General features: G+C 34.1%; 1 protein-coding gene across 1 annotated transcript in view; it reads left to right on the forward strand.

Annotated features, from left to right (window-relative positions):
- The window catches only part of HS6ST3 (heparan sulfate 6-O-sulfotransferase 3), a 742,401-nt gene that overhangs the window by 662,583 nt on the left and 65,910 nt on the right, over positions 1-13,908 (forward strand). The gene's annotated exons all lie outside the window — the stretch shown is intronic.

The following is a 13,908-nucleotide window of genomic DNA, read 5'->3' on the forward strand; positions in this document are numbered from 1 at the left end:
CAGCCTCTCGATTACCTGGGATTACAGACACCCACCACCATGCCTGGCTAATTTTTATATTTTTAGTAGAGACAGGGTTTCACCATGTTGGCCAGGCTGATGTCGAAATCCTGACCTCAAGTGATCCACCTGCCTCGGCCTCCCAAAGTGCTGGGATTACAGGCGTGAGCCACCACGCCCGGCAAAAATGTTTTTTTGATCCAGGTTTTTGGAGCATTCCTTTTCTGAACTCAAATATTCCCTTTTTATTTCTACCTTACTATGATATGTATCATGAGTAAATTAATTTTATTATTGGCCTATCTTCATCAATCAAGAAGATTTATTTTTTTCTCCTCTTATTTGTTAACATGGTGAATTGTATTAAACACGTCTTCTGCCAAATTCCTTTTGTAATTTTGTCATGAACTAGGTTTGATCATATATAATACTATATGGTTATATGTTTTTCAAACATTACAGTTTATGTTTACTGATATTTTGTTTAGGATATTCTATGCCCTTGGAAGAGCTCAAACTCTTAATTATCCCTTCTTACACATGGCTTGTATACTTGAGTACCAAAGGTATAACTACATAAATGAATATGGGTGACATCCCTCTTTTTCTATCCCACTTTTGTTTAACTGAAAATGTCTTTATTTAAAAGAAAAGTTATGAGAGAAAAGTTCAGTGGCTCTATAGCACTAGGTTGAGAGTTTTAATTCTCAGCACATTGAAGATATTATTCTATGTTCTTCTGGATTTCAGTGTTTCGAAGAAACTTGATGACTCTCAGTCTAATTGTTTTACCTTGTAGAAGATCTGTATATCCCTTTTCTTTTTGATATCTTCTCCTTTCTTTGAGATTGTTTAATTTCACTAAAGTCTGTCTAAATATGGATTTCTTTACATTTATATTTCTCTTTATATAATGTCAACATTACATATTACATTGTAGGTGTAATGTACATATATATCATATATAATAATAACATGCAATCTCCATGTCTAAATGTGTAATTTGTTTTTCCTGATAATTTTTTCTTATGTTGTTACATTTCCTTCTTACTTTCTTAATTTTTTTTTGATTACACTGTTAGAACTGTGAGATGCACAGATGCACAGATCTTAAGTATATTATTTGTCAATCTTTGATAAAGTTATGTATCTGTGAACTGACCTCCAACTTAATATATACATTTTCTTCACCCCAGAAAGTTTTTTTTGTTCTGATTTCTGGTCAATTTCCCCACCTGTAGATAAGCCAGTCTTGATTTTGATCACCATAAATTAGTTTTATCTATTCATGAACATAATCTAAATCAAATTAGATCATCTACACACTTTTGTGTCTGCCTTATTTTTTCATAAATATATCTGAAAGTCATTCATGCAGCTGCATGTATCAGTGGTTCAGTTTATTTGTTTATTTATTTATTTAGAGACAGAGTCTCACTCTGTCACCCAGGCTAAAGTGCAATGGCATGGTCTCGGCTCACTGCAACCTCCACTTTCTGTGTTCAAGTGATTCTTCTGCCTCAGCTTCCCAAGTAGCTGAGATTACAGGCACCAGCCAGAATGCCCAGCTAATTTTTGTATTTTTAGTAGAGACAGAGTTTCAGCACGTTGACCAGGCTGGTCTTGAACTCCTGACGTCGTGATCCACCCACTTCGGCCTCCCAAAGTGCTTGTATTACGGGATTATAGGCATGAGCCATCACACCCAGCCAGTATTTCAGTTTTTTATGCTGCTGAGGTGTATTCCTTTGTACAAATGTAAGCCAGCTTTTAAAAATCTATTTTCCGGCCGGGCACGGTGGCTCAAGCCTGTAATCCCAGCACTTTGGGAGGCCGAGACGGGCGGATCACGAGGTCAGAAGATCGAGACCATCCTGGCTAACACGGTGAAACCCTGTCTCTACTAAAAAATACAAAAAACTAGCCGGGCGAGGTGGCGGGCGCCTGTAGTCCCAGCTACTCGGGAGGCTGAGGCAGGAGAATGGCATAAACCCGGGAGGCGGAGCTTGCAGTGAGCTGAGATCCGGCCACTGCACTCCAGCCTGGGCGACAGAGCCAGACTCCGTCTCAAAAAAAAAAAAAAAATCTATTTTCCTATTAATAGACTTTTGGGTTTTTACCATTTCTTTCCTATTATGAATAAAGCTGCTCTGAACATTGCTGTATGTAATTTTTGACATATATTTTCATTTCCCATTAGCTAATACCTAGGAGTGGAATTGCAGTGTCGTACAGTAGGTGAATATTCAACTTGATAAGAAATCAGTAGTTTTCTTAAGTAGTTGTACCAGTTCAGATTCCCAACTGTGTGTGTACTATTTGCTTCACATTCTTGCCACCCTGGGGGTTATTCGTTTTTAATTTTAGCCATTGTAGTCAGTGTGGAATGTTACCTCACTTTAGTTTCAGCTTACACTTCCCTGTTTATTTTTATTCACCATGTGTATATCTTCTCTTTTTGGCCAATTGAGCATCTTCTCTTGTGACGTTCAAGTCTTTCCCCCATTATTAATCAGGAAAACAATATTAATTGTTTTCTTTTTTGTTAAGGATTTAGAAAAGTTATTTGTATATTCTGCATACAAATCCTTTGTCAAATATATAAATTGTGAATATTTTCTCCCAGTCTGTGGCTTGCATTTTCATCTTAATGTTTCATTTTAGTGAGCAGAAAATTTTAATTTAGATGAAATTGAACTTATTTTATTTTATACTTAGTGTCTCTTGAATATACTCTAAGAAATTTGTGCATAATTAGGGTTGAGGGAATATTCTCCTACACTTTCTTCTAGATACAATATAGTTGTAGTTTGATGTATCCTTTATGCATTTTAGAATCAGCTTGTTAATTTCTACCAACAAAATAAAAGCTTGCCGATATTTTGCTTGGGATTTTATTTAATCGATGGATCAATTTGAACATACTGAATCTTAACAAAAGAAAGTCTTTCAATGCATAAGCATAGTGTATAATATTTAAAAATTGTCCCAGTATAGTTGTGTTGTTTTTATTATGGAAGGTTTCCATACATTTGGTTAAGTTTATTTCTAAACATTTTATTTTGTTTGTTATTGTGAAATAGTTGTAAATTTCATTTTCCACTTGCTTGCTGCATATGTATCTATCTATCTGTCAATCTAATTGAAATTTGCAAATTGTCCTATCTTCTGAGACATTGCTAGGTGTACATTGTATTCATTTTCTATACTGCATAACAAATCACTACAGTTCAGTGGCTTAAAACAACACACATTTCTTTTCTTACAGTTGATGTGGGTTGGAGTCCATGCAAAGTTTAGCTAGGGCGTCTGCTTAGTGTCTCCCAAGGTGACAGTTAAGGTCTTGACTGGAACTGTGCTCTCATCTAGAGGCATACCTGGGGAAGGATCTGCTCCTCTGTTTTCACGGTTGGTAGTGGCATTCCTTTCCTTTTGGCTATAGAATTCATATAATCTTGCTTCTTTAAATCCAGCAATGAAAAGAAAGACTCCACAGTGAGTCTATATAACATAATGTAATCATGGAAATGGCACCCTTCACCAGTCATATAATGTAATGTAGTCAAGGATGGCATCCCAAATCTTTGATGTATTCTATTGGCTGGAAGCAAGCCAGGGAGTTGGCCCATAGGAATAGTGAATTACATAAGGATGTGAACACCAGGAGGTACAAATCATAAGTGCCACTCAAAGTCTGTCTACTACATATATTATTTCTAGTAGAGGTCTGTAGAGTACATTGGCAGGCTGTCTGAAAATAAAGATGATTTGACTTCTCCCTTTTCAATATCTGAGGTTTTTAAAAAATATACTTTTACTTACATTGTTGTACTGGCTTGCACCTCTAGTAAAATATTGAATAAAATTGCTATGATCTGTCTTGATCTTAGGGTAAAAGATTTCCATATTCTATCACCAAATATGCTGGTAACAGTAGGGTTTTTGTAAATACGCATTATCTGATTGATGTTTCTTTCTATTGTAAGTTCACTGAGAGTTTTTAAATGATGACAGAGTATTCAATTTTGTCATTTTTTCCTGCATTTGTTGAGATGCTCATGTAATTTTTCTCCTTTAGTTAATGAATATAGTGAATTACACTGATTGATTTTCAACTGTTAAACCAATCTTCCATTGCCTGGACAAACCACGTTTCCTCATGATGCATTATCTTTTTAACACATTATGAATTTAGTGTGCAAATATTTTGTGTGCATTGAGGTTCTTGAAAAATATTAATTTGAATTTTTCTTTTTTGAAATGTCTGTCAGATTTTGGTGATAAAGCTATGTTGGTCTCATAACATGTGTAGAGGTGTACATATTTTCTCTATTTTCTCAACATATAAATTGGTATTTCTGCCTTAAATTATAGAATGACCAGTTAATCTACCTGAGACAGAAGTTTTCTTTATGGAGACATTTTTTATTATGAATTTAACTCCTTTAATATATGTATATTTTAGCTTTTCATTTTTTCTATTTTTCTTGTGCCAATTTTGAAAAGGTGTATTTTTAAGAAGTTTGTCTATTTCATCTAAGTTGTCAATTATTTTACAATGAAGTTGTTCCTTTTAAAATCTTCTCCATACTGAATCTATTTATCTATTTAGTGTATCATTTATAATTTGTGCTTTCTCTCTTTTTCCATGATTGATGCTGCTAGAGGTTTATGATTTTTTTAAAAGCATATTTCAAAGAACCACATTTTAGCTTAGTTAATTCCATCTGTTAATCTTGTTTCTATTTTGCCGAGTTCTGGCCTTTATTATTTTTTCCTCCTTCTTTCAGTTTATTTTGTTTTTCTTTTTCTATTCACTTTAGGTGAATAGAATAGAGTAGGAAACATATCATTGTTATTAAATATTAGTATACCTTTCCCTCTAAAAACTGTTTTAGCTTTATCTCACAAATTTTGATGTTGGTATTATTATTCAGTTACAAATATTATCTAACTTCCTTTGTAATTTTTTTGACCCATGAATTATTGAGATCAGCAAAGTTTAATTTCCAGATACTTGGGGATTTTTGAGATGTCTTATTGTCATTGACTTCTAATTCCTCTGTGGTGACAGGTATTCTATCAAATTTCCATTTTTCTTAATTTATTGAGACTTATGATACAACATATCAATCTTGGTGAACTTTTCATTTTGCACTTGAAACAAATGTGCATTCCAACTGCTGTTGTTGGATGTAGCATTCTATAAATATCATTTTGTTTTGCCTTTTCTCTCTCTAGTTGTTTAATCAATTACTGAGAAAAAGATGTTACAATTTTCTGTTATCCTGAATTTCTCTATTTTTCCCTTTAGATTTCTCAGTTCTTGCTTATATTTTGAATCTGTATTATCAGATTTCACACATTTTTATTGTTATGTATTCCTGAAGAATCAACCTTTTTGTTATAAAATGACTCTCTTTATTTCTTGTCTTGAAGTTTACTTTGTCTTACATTGATATGTTACTACCTTTCTTATATTTACATTTTACATGGTAAATCACTTTCCCTTTTTAAATTTTTAATCCATCTGCGACTTATACTTAAATTATATCTCTCATATAAGATAACATATGGTTGGGCCCTACATTTTTACCCAGTTGGAAAATTGCTGCCTTTTAATTGTGTGTTTAGTCAATTTATTTTTAATATAATTATTATTTTATCAGGTTTTAGTCCACCATTTTGTAGTCGATTCATTCAATCAGTTTTCTGTTTCTCCTTTCTTACTTTCTTTTGGGTTAACAGAACATTTTCAAAATTTTAGTTTCATCTAATGGCTTTTCATGTATACCTTTGGTGTGTTTTATGTATATATTATATTTACACTAGAGATAATAAGTACAATAAACTTATTACAATCTACTTAGAGTCAGTTTCACTACTTCGTATAAAACATGAGATGTGCCACAACACAATTCATACCCCCATTCTTTGTGTTATTGTTGTGATATATTTTAAATTACATATGTTGTTAACCCCACAATATAATGCTATAATTTATAAATTATAAGTATATAATTTATAACTGTAAGAGGCTTTTTAAATAAATGAACTGTTTGGTAATTTGGGGTTGTTAGCTCATATTTGATTGAATTTAATGTTTGAGAATTCTTAGAGTGCAAATTTGGAACGTTTCCTTCAGAGAAGATCTGAATGCATTTCTAAGAGCTACTGAGTGTTACCAACCATGGATGTGAAGGGTCTATCCTAATAATTGATTCTTAGCTTCAATTACTCCTTATTCCATAATTTAATCTCCTGATCTCAGTTCTATTATTAGAGCCCCAAGCAACTCCAGCTTTAGTGTTTTGCCTTCAGCCCACCTTTCAGAACTTAGGACATGTTTTTTTGCTGCTGTTGTTTATCATTTAAAGATTCGTCTTGTTTTCTTAAAGATTCAGCAATGGTTGTATGATGTATCTGCAATCCAATTGTAATGTAATGGGAGAGCCTTCAGATAGTCTATTGTATTTCTAGTAGGAAAATTCTCTATCTTCTTTAAAGTAAAACTCTTTAAATTTTTTTTGTTTTATATTGCATTACCATGGGAACATTTTTAAATTATAAGGATCTAAAGTTAGAAATAAAAGCCTCCCTTCCTCAATTTTCAGATACAAGCATGTATAGAATTTTTATCTTCTTTTGATTATGATTTTTAATTCTATACCGTTACTTATAGTTCTTGATTTATTGACTTCATATGGAATTATTAACTCCCTGCTATGAGAGTTGAGAAACTTACCACTCATATTTTTGCTCCATTTTACTTCTGCCTACCAACTTAGGTACATGATTGTGCATTGTCCAACCTTATAATATTTACATTGTTCTGTAAAAGTAAATATGTTATGCTTTGTATAAAGGTAATTTTAAAATTTAAGTATTATTTTAAAATCTGCATTTACAGTATTAGTGAATGTAAGTATTAGGGTTACATAGCAAATTTTATTCACTGCAGTACCAAGAAGTATTTGAACTGATAGTGAAAATAGATAATATAATCATATATCTTTACATCCTTAAATCATGTATCACATGTCAATAAATTGCTAGAAGGAGAATCATCCAAACATCTCAGACTAATGGATCTTCTGTTGTTATTTTCTAAGTTTAAATTCCATATTGCTCAATTATTTTATTTTTTGCATTTCTCATCAAGAAGTATTTTCTGCTTTTTCTTTTTCTTTTAGCATAGGAAGCATTGGTAGTAAAATCAGCAAGTTTTTGTGCTTCTAAAAGGGTGTATTTTCTTTGTACTCACATCTCATTTATAGATTGGACGGGTAGATAATTTTATATTAAAATTTATTTTTTCTGTGCTCTTGGAAATCATGACTATGTTACCTTTCAGCATCCAATGCTCTTGCTAAAAAGACTGATGTTAATCTTCTCATCTTTCTTTGTAAGCAACCTAGTTCTGTCTCTGGAAACGTTTAGCATTTTCTCTGTATATATGAAGTGTTGAATTTTTTTCACCTTTTTTTTTTTTTTTTTTTTTTGAGACAGGTCCTCACTGTGTTGTCTAGCCTGGAATGCAGTGACACAATCTCAGCTCACTGCAGCCTGGACCTCCCTATGAAGTGCTGACAATTCTTTTATCAAGGAGCATAGTTGGGGTCCAATGGTCCAGCTGTTTCATCAGCAGTTATATAATTAACTATCCTGATGATTTTCTCTCCAGTCCACTCCTATTCTTCTTTTTTGATTTGTAATTTTATAATTTCATTGGGTTTTGGTGGCTCCTTTGGATGAGATAGTTCTTATCTTTGTTGTTGGGTTACATATCTCCTACCTTTGTTTTTTTTCATTAATATTATTCCATATTTTTTCAAGTAAGTAAATATATAAACATCTAGGCATCTACCACCCAGAATAAGCAACTGTTTTAATTTATTTCAGGTAATTACTTTTTTTAATAAAATAGATGAAATCGAAGGCTGATGTGTGCCCTTCCCAATCTAATCTTCCTCCTCTCCAGAGGCCATCATCACTCATGTAAATTAGGTTTGCATCCATCTAGTTCATATCTTCATAATTTTATTTCGTATATTCCCATAAACAATATGTAATATTGTTTTGAGAATATTCATTTACATAAGTATTACATTCTGAATGGAACACACATAATTTTTCAAATTGCTTGTTTTTACACAGTTCCATCTATTGACACCCACACGTACACATATTTACTGCATTCGTTTTAGGCCCTTTTATTCTGACTTTGAGAGGAAAAAGATGTACACTGCTCTGTTTTGAACTCTGAGCCTAATTAAAAAATAAGAATTGTTTAAACATGAAATGAATGAGTGTAGTATTATGGTATATAGTTTTATAGACACATAGTTATATAGACACATATATACATACAGTTATATATTTACTACATTTATTTTTATGTTTATATGTAAAATATATATATGCATGCGTATATATATGTTTAAACTAATGAGATTAGAACTTATGTTGCTTGCAATTAAAATCTGTAGATATTTAGATAGCTACCATCAAGCCACAGTTGGGGAGTTCTTTAAAAATGCTCTAAATATTGGCTGCACGGTGGCTCATGCCTGTAATCCCAGCATTTTGGGAGGCCCAGGCGGGCAGATCATCTGAGGTCAGAGGTTCATGACCAGCCTGGCCAACATGTTGAAACCCCATCTCTACTAAAAATATAAAAAAATTAGCTGGGCATGGTGGTGGGTGCCTGTAATCCCAGCTATTTGGAAGACTGAGGCAAGAGAATTACTTGAACCCAGGAGACAGAGGTTGCAGTGAGCCGATGCAGTGCCACTGCACTCCAGCCTAGGTGACAGGGTGAGACTCCATCTCAAAAAACAAAACAAAAAATGCTCTAAATATGGAGTGTGTTGGGACTCAAACCATTAACATTTCCTACTGCATTTCCTCAGCAATGGAAGGTGATGGCTCCAGTTGTATTGATATACTGATCTCTCTTGTGGGTTGGTTCTGTGTAGGCTCCAGCTGGAGTCTTATTCTCTGATCTTCATGTGTCCTTGCCACACTGTGAATAAAATTAACAAAAGGTTGTTCATTGGGTGAAGGGCTCTTTTCAAGACTGCTTCTTTATGGGAGAGAGAATAACGTATATTTATTTGATGTCCAGCCTATTCTTTAACCACTCAAGTCACTGACTTTAGATAATTAGCAGTTACTAAATTTATCTTGAGGCTGACAGGTCTTCCTTACATGTCCTTATCCCCTCCACTGACCTTTCTCTTCTTCACTGGTCTACTCGCCTCTTTCTGTTCTTTTAGTCTGTCTTCTCTCCATTTTTATTCCTTAAATTTCAGGATCAATACAATAACATGCAAAAGAGAGACTAGAACCAAGTTTCTGTCCTAATATGGTCCTTGTTCAAAAGGTGATTTAGTTCTTCTTGAGAAACATGAGTCACATATATGGGATGATGCGGCATGTTGCCTGTGTAGATTCTTTGGAGATAAAGTCTAAGTCAGGAAGAGGGTGTGAGGAAGCAACTCTGAGAAAGAAAAATGTGACCTACTAAAAAGTTTTCAGGCCAGTTAATTTTACAAAGGTTTTTCAAACATTAGATGTAAGTATACATATGAATATTTAATAGAAATATGTTTAATAGAAACATATTTATATATTTAATATATTTCTATGTAATATAAATAATAAATGTATCAGTATAATAGATTTAATATAAATGTTTAATATGAATATATTTATATAACTAGCCGGGAGTCATGGCGCACGCCTCTAATTCCAGCTACTTGGGAGGCTGAGGCATGAGAATTACTTGAACCTGGGAGGCAGAGGTTGCAAGGAGCCAAAATGGTGCCACTGCACTCCAGCCTGGGCAACAGAGTGAGACTCTGTCTCAAAAAAAAATTATGTAATATATATTTATATAACAGATTTAATGAATTTTATGTATTTAATAATATACAATATATATTTAATATATTAAATATATTTATTTATAAAATGAGGCAGCATTACCTAACTACATTGAGTTCAAATCCTGGCTTCACTATTAGGAGCTCAATGACTTGGAAAATATTCTTACCTCCTTTTGCTTTAGTTTCCTCATGTATAAATTGTAATGGTGCCTACCTCATAATGTTGCTGATTAAATGAGTTAATTTGTGTACAGTGCTAAGAATATTGCTGAATATATAGTAAATCATATATGAAACATCCTAACTAGATAAAATAAAAAATAAATACACAGGAAAAAAATTGGACAAAATGTAAGAGACAAATCATATTGCAACAATCTGTTTTTCAAGCATAATTACTCTTGGGTAAGTGTGAAGTTAGAAACTAAGCAGATTTTCAAAGGAAAATGTGGTGTGCAGAAAAATAGTAGAAATGAAAATATTACAATGGCTTTCCATTATACCCACCAAATCACAGTCATTTGTAGCTTAATTTAAAATGGTTCATAGTGTTCTTAATTTAACATTTACTCACATTCACATCTTTAGATTCTAAGGATTTCTTTACATAGTCATGCTTCTCCTTTAAATAGAGTCTTTTCTATTGAGTACATGAACAATGCTAATTTTAGCTCCAATTGTTGTATTTCCAAAGAAGCTTTAAAAAGTGTTAAGCTGGACTGTTTTCAAAGAACAATTCTATAACAAGAAACTAGACTGTAGTTTGAAAGCGATTGGTCTTATTAACTAGGGAGGGAAGCATGATCTGATAGAAAAGGAAAAAAAGGGACAAGGTGATGATTATATCTTACACTTTCATCTTAGGCTTCTCAAAGCACCTGAAACCAAGCCTCATTATCATTTCTTTAAATAGATAAAGCAAGTGAGATAGTGAGTTAAGCGTGCTTCTCAAGGTCACACTGTAACTTGCTAACATAGTGATAAAAATCCAATATACTTGATTAGTGTTGCTGCCCACTCATCCTCTCGGCATCGATTAGATACAGAAAGTGGATGGGCAGGATGGTCTTCGAAGTCTTTCCAGCCATGCCATCTTACTCAGTGGCCCCTTTTTATTAATCGTTGACTGCGCCGAGGAAACCTTCCCTTCACACTTGCTGTGCAGGCAGGATTCTTGCTTGTTGAGAGGTGAGAATGACATATCTGTTCCCTGGCGATCCTTTAGTGCCACTTCGGCTCTTTCTCATCTTTTCAACTCTCTGGGAAGAATTTAATTCCACAGGGTGTTTTTGCTTTTTATGGGTCTTTGTTCCATTGATCACTTTCCCCTTGGAATGTCTGTTGCATTTGTGGTTGGTTTCAGAAGGCTTTGTGGATTTCATTAATTGTGAATGACTTTTGTCTTCTTAATTATCTTGAGTTGAATTCATTGGCCATGCCATGGAAGCCTATTGAAATAGAAATGGAAAGTAACTAAAATTAAAAATTCAGTTGCACTTGCCATATTTCAAGCACTCAGTAGCCACACATTGTCTGTGTCACCTTTAGTCTCCTCTCCCTAGAGGGGAAGAATTGGATTAGATGAATGTAAGATTTCTCTGGAACTACTGTTTTGTGATTTTTCCAGGGACTTTTCTTGGGTTTGGACTGCTACCGTGAGTTCAGTTCTTGGAAGTTTCTGAGAACAGAGATGTGCGCATTTTCTCTCTCTCTCTCTCCATCCAACATAGTGTACCTCTCTTATATTCACCTTGTATGTTGGAACCAAGTGCTTGACAAAGAATATGGTAATGTATTCAACGAAAGTTTTGTGTACTAAATATAGACTGAGTTTTAAAGAGCATTTTTTTTTTCTTTTAGGAGTGTTGGCAGGTGTTTTACTATGAAACAGGTCTCAGAAAGAGATGAGGACATGTTCTATTTTGAGATAAAAGCTTTATCTGAGATGTAGAAATGACACTGTAATAAATGCCATTACAGTTAATGAAATCAGGATAGCAGTTGATTTTTATTTGATTGAGGCAAATTCTTCCAAATTTTCATGTACAAATTTTGAGCATAAACTGGCAGTACAACCTATTGTCAGTCAGAGCCACTAAGTTGGTCTAGGCTCCATTCGCTTGTGTAGCCCTGGGTTGTGAGAAAAAAAGCACAAGAAAAATAGCTGTTAAAATTGTAGAGACTAGAATTTACCTTGTCCTTACCATTACTTACATGAAAGGGCAGCAATTAATTATCCCATGAAAAACATTTCTAAAGCTTAGTTTACAAACTAGAACGAATGATTTTTAAAATCCTGTAATGCAGAATTTCTGTTTATACCTTGAAAAGTAAATGTGACAGTGTGGTGTTAATCATCTTAAAAAGGGAAATTTTAAAACCCTGACTGAGGCAAATTTCCCAAGCCGTGATTATATGTGCTAATTGTCTTTTGCTTGTTATTTCAGTTCCTTAGCTAGGAAGATTCTTAGCTGTGTCTATTTTCCCCCTATTTTCTTCAGGCAGAAATTTCCTTAGGGTGACTTGCCTGACAAAATCATTAAGTAGACGTTTTATGAGCCTAGGTGGGATAACATTTGGAGATGACTGATTACATGATTGCCGCTAATTGTTTGTGGGACTTGGAAAGTCTCTAATATCTTTAAGGGGAATCCTTTCACTTGTAATCCATCAAAAGAATTGCGGTTTTCTCTGAGGATAAGCTTCCTTTGGGGTGTCACAGAGAAATATTTCTGAGGCAACCTTGCACCAGCTTCAGTCTTTTTATTTTCTGATGAAAATAATACCCTCTTTGTCACCAAAATGCAATTTATAGCTACCAGGCCATCCCCAGCCACGATGTTTGCCCTTCAACAAGATTATTTGGGACCTCTTCTGGTTGCGTGCAGGAAATTATACAGAGTACTAACTTTGTCCCGGTAGAACCCCACTGATCTAAAAGAATTGATAAACTTCACAAACAGGCTCATTCTGAGTGTAGCTTGCTTTTGAACAGAGCTAATTTATGAGTAAATTGCCTTAAGCATGTTCAACTTTAGTGTATTTTTATGCAAAGTATAATTGTTACTCTGTATATTCAGCCTATTCATCAAAGGCTTTGAGATAGTTTAATAAGTTATAGTTAATGAATAACCATTAACTGTGAGACTACAGTGACTCCATCGTGCCTGGAATCCCCAGCCCACATCAAAATCCTATCCATGATCTTTGTGTTTTATATCTACAACAGGACAATACTAGTAACATAGCAAGTATTCAACAACTATTTCCAATAATTCATTAAACAAACATTCACCAAATACCTTCTATCTGTAACACAATGTGGCTAACTTAGTCACTGTGGAATGATACACTGATACACAAGCACATATGTGTACATACACATGCATATACACATGCACCCACCCTTCAGGTTTAAGAAAAGGAAGGTCATCTATGTCTCAATCAAAGCTCTACCTACCTTGTTCTCATTACTACTAGTCTGGAAAAGTGTGTGATACTGAAGTTATGAAACAATGGCTTTGGCATGTATGTGTTGTGTACGGTAGTGAGAATTGCAAAAACATAAAAAATCTTCGTCATTTGTAACCTGTTATACATGTTGTACACAGCTTCCATTGGTAGTTTCATAAACTCTTGAATTGCAACCCTGAAATAAAACTGATTTGTGGATGCTGTGGCAAATACAGATTTTGACAACATTAGTGTTCATTGGAGGCCTGAGCGTTGTTTGATGATAAGTAGTAGCTGATGCCATGTGGAAGGGATAAGGATGAAGAAATTAGACTGGGGACTGAAGAATGCAGACTGTGGTGCAAAGCCTGCATAGTTCCTATGTAGTCCAAATCTGCATCAGCCCAGAAATTAATTATTACGTGGGTAAGAAATTGTACACGGAGCTGAAAGTGAAAAAGACAGGTGTCAAAACAACTCTATCAAATAGATCCTCCTCAACCAAGCCTAGTTAAGAACCTAGGTCCTTGGAAGGAACTAATATTACAATCCAGTAACTTCCTTG

Source organism: Colobus angolensis, unplaced genomic scaffold (assembly GCF_000951035.1).
Source record: "Colobus angolensis palliatus isolate OR3802 unplaced genomic scaffold, Cang.pa_1.0 Scaffold13, whole genome shotgun sequence".
Lineage (NCBI taxonomy): Eukaryota > Metazoa > Chordata > Mammalia > Primates > Cercopithecidae > Colobus > Colobus angolensis.